Genomic DNA, 6,544 nt, shown 5'->3' with positions numbered 1-6,544 from the left:
CCCAAATTCATTTTACTTTCGAATATATGGTAATTTTTTTAAGTTTTATTAAAGAAATTAAGAAGATTGTTTAAAAAATTTTGTAAATTAATTTTCGAATATATCGTAACTTTGGTAAGTTGTACTTAATTTAAATTAATTACTGTTAATTAAAGAAAATTAAAAATTTTTTTGGAAACTTTTGTTAATTAATTTCTCGAATTTTGTATTACTTTCGAATATATGGTAATTTATGTAAATTTTTAGTTAATTTAAATTAATTAAGCAGTAGTGAATATTTTAAAGTTACAACTCCTATTTTATATTTTCAATAATTTAGTGGAATATTATTTGTAATAAAAAATGATTTGAAAAGCCTTATTTTATGTTTGTACGTAATAAAGAAAAATTAATTGAAATCTACTGATATAATAAAATTAATTACTGCACTTCTCTCATATACAAAAACACATTTTCGTTCCCTCTTTTAGTAATTGCTTTTGCTGCATACGCCATAATCATAATGCTATATTCCCTTCTTCATTCCATACCGTTACTTTTGCGATTTTAACTGGTATCTGCTGGCACTTGAAACGCGTGTATCCTTCCTACGTTTTGCAAACGTAAACTCTACTAACCCATTACATTTTCCCTTCTACCCCTCTCACTTTGCCTTACACACCTTAACCCCGTTTCCTAAGCTCCCACTAATGTCCTGCATCTGTTGGAATACAATAAGAAGGCATGACATCCATATTTATGTGCGCATAAACTTGAATGTTGTCTGCTTTTTCAAAGCACTCCGACAACGTTGCCACCCGTTTCAGTTGTCCTCATAACTTTTATGTTTGTTACTTTGACGTTTTGCTCTTTTTTTTATTGTTATGGCTCATGGCTTTTGTTTTTATTTTACGCACACATTTATCGCAACTTTTGTAATGCGAATTTAATGAAGCGTGCGTGAAAGAGAGAGCGAAGCGAAGAGCGTTGCATGAGTAGCGAGGACCTTTTTCGGTTTTTATTATTCTTGTTAAAGTGGTGTTCTGGGGAATACCTATTAGCAGTTGCTTGAATTTTTAAGCTTCCAAGTAAAGTTGCGTTTTATTTGACTGCTCTCTGAACTATGAGATGTATTGAGAGTGCTTGCTTATTGTGTTGCTTTTTTGTCTCTTTGTGAGATTTGGTTACTTTTTGTTACATTCTGGAAAATGAGTGAAGAAATTGTGCAGTTTTCGACCATTGTAACATGGATTGGGACTTGACATGGCACACAAGAGATTTGGTGCTTGTCTCTGCTGAGTGTGTTGTAAGTGAGAGCGCGTAACAAAGTGTTATTTTGAGAGAGTTTGATTGCAAAGATATTCCCCCCAATATATGTATATGCTTATCGGTTCGTAAGGAAGTGTTTCTTGTTGCTGCAGGTGAGGCTTCTAAAAAACGTACGATTGTATGATGCGTGCTTGTGTTGCCATTTTGTTGTTGGTTGATAACGGTACACCAGTGTTTGGGGTTGTTGAGCGGTTGCAATAACATGATTAGTGTTTTTACTTTTTCACATGAACCGTGAAAAAAATATTTAATGTRCACGTGTCTCTCTCTCAGCTGTTTTTAAAAAGCCGTTATACACGCAAGTTGCGCTCTCTGCAGAAGCAGCGCAGATTAATCATATGTTTCAGTGGCGTCTACAGGCATTTCGTGCTGTTAAACTCCTCCGATGAGTATATGGAAAACATGTTTTTATATTTGTTGTTTATAAATGTGTGGGTGTGTTTGTGTTCTGCAATAATAACTAATCTAAATATAAATGACTATTTGGCCGTTTTATCACTTTGAGCAATATTTATGAGCTTTTATCTGTGTTAACCGTTATACTATAGGTATATAGTATACAATAATATAAAAAAAACATAATATGCATTTCAAGCAATTAGATTCATTATTTATAAAAATTTTATAAAATGTTAATTTTCTGATAGGTGGCAACTCTATTCGATCATATATCATAATAATGTAATAATAATGTGTTGGAATATTTTTCTCAGTTTTTTTGACTGCTGGCAACCCTATTTTAAATACATAAGAGGCTCTTAAATATTTTCTAAATATAAACAAAATATGAAGAATTTTTTGACTACTTTTTGATAAAAAATATTTCTTTTTAAATAATTATTTGCATTACTTTTTGATTACTTATGATTACTTTGAATAATTATTTTTATCACATTTTGTTTACTTATAACCATTAGTTGTTTTAATTACATTGTGATTACTTAAGATTACTTTCCTTAGAACTGCTCAGGAAATTTTGAGTAATTATTTAAATTTATTCGCGATTACTTATGATTATTTTCATTCGAAGAAATCAGGAAATTATGAATTATTTTTGAATACCTATTTTTTAAGAGAAGATGTTACCTTTTCGGAAAATATTACCTTCCTAATTAGCAAAATATTTTATTAATTTCAAAACTAAAAATTTTATGAAATATAAACAAACCAAACTTAATTAATTATCGTTTATTTACAGTCCTTCTGAGCTAATGCGGAATTTTTGTATAATTATTTCAATTGCTTTTCTTCCTTTGAACTTGCCAGTAGTTTTTAGGAAAATATTTTAATTACTTTTCGATTTATTACATTATCTTTCAAATCTTATTTAAAAAAATAATTAATTAAAAAAGTTTTTATAAAAATAAATATTTAATGAAATATACACAAATTGATCAAAAATTTTATTTGAATTTCTTTTCGATTACTTACTTTCTTTAAGGGAAAAATAAATTAATTACTTTGTGTTTACTTATTATTTCTCTCTTTCGAACTTGGCAGGAATATTTATGAAAACGGTTTATTTACTTTTCGGTTTCTTATGATTTCTTCGTAACCTCTCTGACATCAAGACAGTAAAATATTCAAAGTTATAAGTTTATAAATTACAAAAATAAATACTGCAGGGAATATACGCAAAGGAATTTTATTTTAATTACTCTGTGATTACTTATGACTATTTTATTGAGGAGAAAAAGAAATAAATTACTCGTTGATTACTTCCTTTCGTATTAACCAAAAATTTTTGGGTAATTGTTTTAATTAATTCTCGATTGCTTATGATTACTCTACTCAAGAAAAAATATTCAGACTTTTCATTACTTTTCTTGTTTGGCATTATATTATTTTAATTACTTTTTGATTACTTATGATTAATTTTTTTAAACGAAAAATTAGTTAATTACCTTCGATTACTTGTAATTATGTTCTTTCGAATTAATCAATTTTGTGTTATTATTTTAATTAGCTATCGATTATTTTACAATAAATCTGAAAATTACTTTTCGATTATTAATGATTATCTAATCATTACTTTTTTTGACTACAAGCTAAAAACTTAAAAGTAATGAAATATAAACAAAGTAATCAAGTTTGATAAATTGATTACATTGATTTTTTGTGATTATTTTTATTAATGGAAAATAATCGAGATTTATTTGTGATCGTTTTCGATTATAATTGCTATATTATATAAGGTTATGAGAATGAATTTCATGAATAATTAATTACTGAATCAAATAATTAACCGCTTGGATTAGTAATCTAATTCAAATTGAACAATTTTGATGGGTGTGTGAGGTTTTTTTTTTAATTTCGAATATATACTTAATGTTTATATTATTTGTCGGATTCATGTTGTTATACTCTTTGGCTAAATCCTTTCGAGACATAAAAAATATTAAATAAAAAATGGTTCAATATTTATGAAATATATATTTTACTCTTTCTATAAAGTCAAAGTATTTGCCATAATTTATTCACCTTGTTAGTATTCATTACTAGCATTCGAAAAATATTTTAAGCACGCGCGACGGCAAAGTATCCACGAATGTTCGCACTTAATTAAAAAAAACATATAAATAAAAAAATCGCAAAATAACCGCAAACGCCAGCCAAAAACTACGAAACAATTGCAATTATAAGTAAAAGTCTAAAAAATTTCAATTACGCACTAATTACAAATTAATTATGATTTTCTTGTAATCAATTTCACTTTCGCGTAGAAAAGTAAAAGCACGAATCAGTGCAAATACAATGCAAAAACACAAATACATGTGGTTGTTTATAAATATTTCTTTACTTTTCAGCTATTTGCGAAACTGATAAGGGCAGTGGTATTTAGTTAAGCACTTGACAAATAATTAATATTCAAATTCTCTTCTTGCTGTCACAATTACATTTCATGTTTTTGTTTTTTGTTACTGCTTTTGCATGTGCTTTATTGCGTTTTGTTTTTGTTTTTGGCCAAAAAACGACAGAAAAGCGTTGTTACGTCCGCGCGCTACCGTACGAACGTCCTTCTTTAACGGCGTTAAATGACGAACAAACAACGGCGAGTGCTCCACATGGCAGCCAAAGCGCTTCTGCTGCGTTGCTTTAGCAGCATTGCTCGTTTGTATGTGTGCGTGCACAAGAGAGCGAGAGAGAGAGCGAAAGAAAGAGTACTTGACCGCAAAGAGATCTTTAAACACAAAGAGCTTATGTAGTCGCTCTTTAGTGTGGCGCTACTTGCCGGTGGGAGGTGTGCGATGTTGGTTCCAATCTGTTTGGAGCAGTTGGCGACCTGTCCGCTCAAACAGGTTGAGTCTGCAACATGTTGCAAGGGCATCAAGTGGTGCGAATTTTTCAAGACGAGCAGCAAATTATGTCCGTTACATTTGAAAGTCAAAATGTATAATTTGAAAATTATATATTCAGAGTAATTCTTTTATATCTTTCGATTTAGGAATTTGAACCAAATTCACTCTGGGCTTGAGATTTGCGTCTATGACAAACTTTCTTTAGAGCATTTCAGTGACGGAATATAGCTTTAAGGCGTTAATTAAACTAATGCACTTTTACTATAGGTCCAAAAATTCACATACAACCTACGTGTGCCTTTTATATTTAGAGATTAGAAAACAAAAACAAATTTTAATCTTCGAAAATGGCTTTATTGGTTTTCAAAATATACTCTAACAAAATCTATATACATACTTTTGCATGCATTTGAACCAATTTTCGAAGCACTTATGCCACTTTGGTTGGTGTATCTCAAAACATGTGTTCTGAACGCATTAGCAGCCTCTTCAGGCTTCGAAAAACGTTGACCTATTAGTTCATATTTTACGATCGGGAATAAAAAGAAGTCAATCGGTTCTATGTTAGGACTATACAATGAATAAATCATCAAATCGATGCTTTGAGTGCTCAGTAATGCAATTGTTTCAGTCGATGTGTGAGAGCTCTCTTCTTCGTTGGTTGGTTTTCCTGGTTTCTTGAAACACAACTGTCAAACAAATGGCTATGTACCACTCAGAATTTATTGTTAAGCCTTGTTCCAGTGTTATGCTGGCAACATGTCCAGTTCTTTTCAAAAACATTCAATCATTTGCCTGGAAACGCTTCGGTCGCGAGCAGCTGTTGTTGGGTTCGGCTCATTTTGAAATACCATCTACCCAGTCGAGAGCTGCTTACTCTCGTGCTTCTTCGTAAAAATCCGTGATTCATAATCTGTCACGTTGTCATACCATACACATATTTCGAAACACCGTTATCATATTTCACATTTCTAACAAATTTCTCGACCAAACGACACGAGTCCTTTTTAAGCGATCAGCAAATTGTGCGGGCTTCAACGTGAAAAAATAGTTTTCTACAATCAAGTTCCACTAATGCCTATAGTTGCCTCAATCCCACAGTAGGTCACTTGATGATTTGGCAATATTAGTTTCCACAACTATAATCGATTTTATACGACCGTCACGAATTTTGTCTTGGAGAGAACTACAAACTCGATTGAATTCACCATACCATCAATAAAAACAGGTATTTGATTTCAGTACTTTCATCAGCAAAAATTGAATTAAATTCATCAATGCACTGTTTTGTAAAAAATAATAGCCGCAAATTTTCATGATTTAATTCCATTTTTTGGCCGAGCTGAATATTTGAAGTCACTGTAAGCAATACAAGTAGTGGCCGTATGTTTGAACGATTTGAATATGTATAAATTGTTACAAACGTATCTTCGGCACAAATTTTAATTATTCAACCGGAAAATCCTAAACTTCAGTCGGTCTGGCTCCAAGTTTTTCAAGATATTGATCTTATTTGTCGATACCGCCGATTTCGAGTGCTATGGCAAATAGTTGCCATACAAACTAAAATATCATAATCAAGTTTTTGCATGGAAATCTTTTTTATTTGACAAGATATCTCCATGTAATTTGGCAAAAATAACAGATTAGACCAGACACAATGTTATTCGGAGCTAGTTTTTAAACAGCTTTCACTTGTTTTATGCTGAATTTGAATTGCCACATCAATACGCATGGACCGAACGATCATCAACCACGTCACAAATTCGATGCACGGGCCCAAAAGCGGTGGCCAACTCGTTACCGAATTTTTGAAGAGAATTTTGTTAAGCGCTGAAGCCCATTGTTGGTTGAAAGGGTTAGCTAAATAAACAAAATTATCGCATTTGGTATGATTATAATCCAAAAATTTTTGTTGAGAAGCTTTTAAATCCTAC

The sequence above is a fragment of the Bactrocera latifrons genome, unplaced genomic scaffold (genome assembly GCF_001853355.1).
Source record: "Bactrocera latifrons isolate USDA-ARS-PBARC rearing strain unplaced genomic scaffold, ASM185335v1 scaffold_46, whole genome shotgun sequence".
In the NCBI taxonomy this organism is placed as follows: domain Eukaryota; kingdom Metazoa; phylum Arthropoda; class Insecta; order Diptera; family Tephritidae; genus Bactrocera; species Bactrocera latifrons.
The sequence above is the reverse complement of the archived record's forward strand: the minus strand, read 5'-3'. Positions refer to the sequence as shown.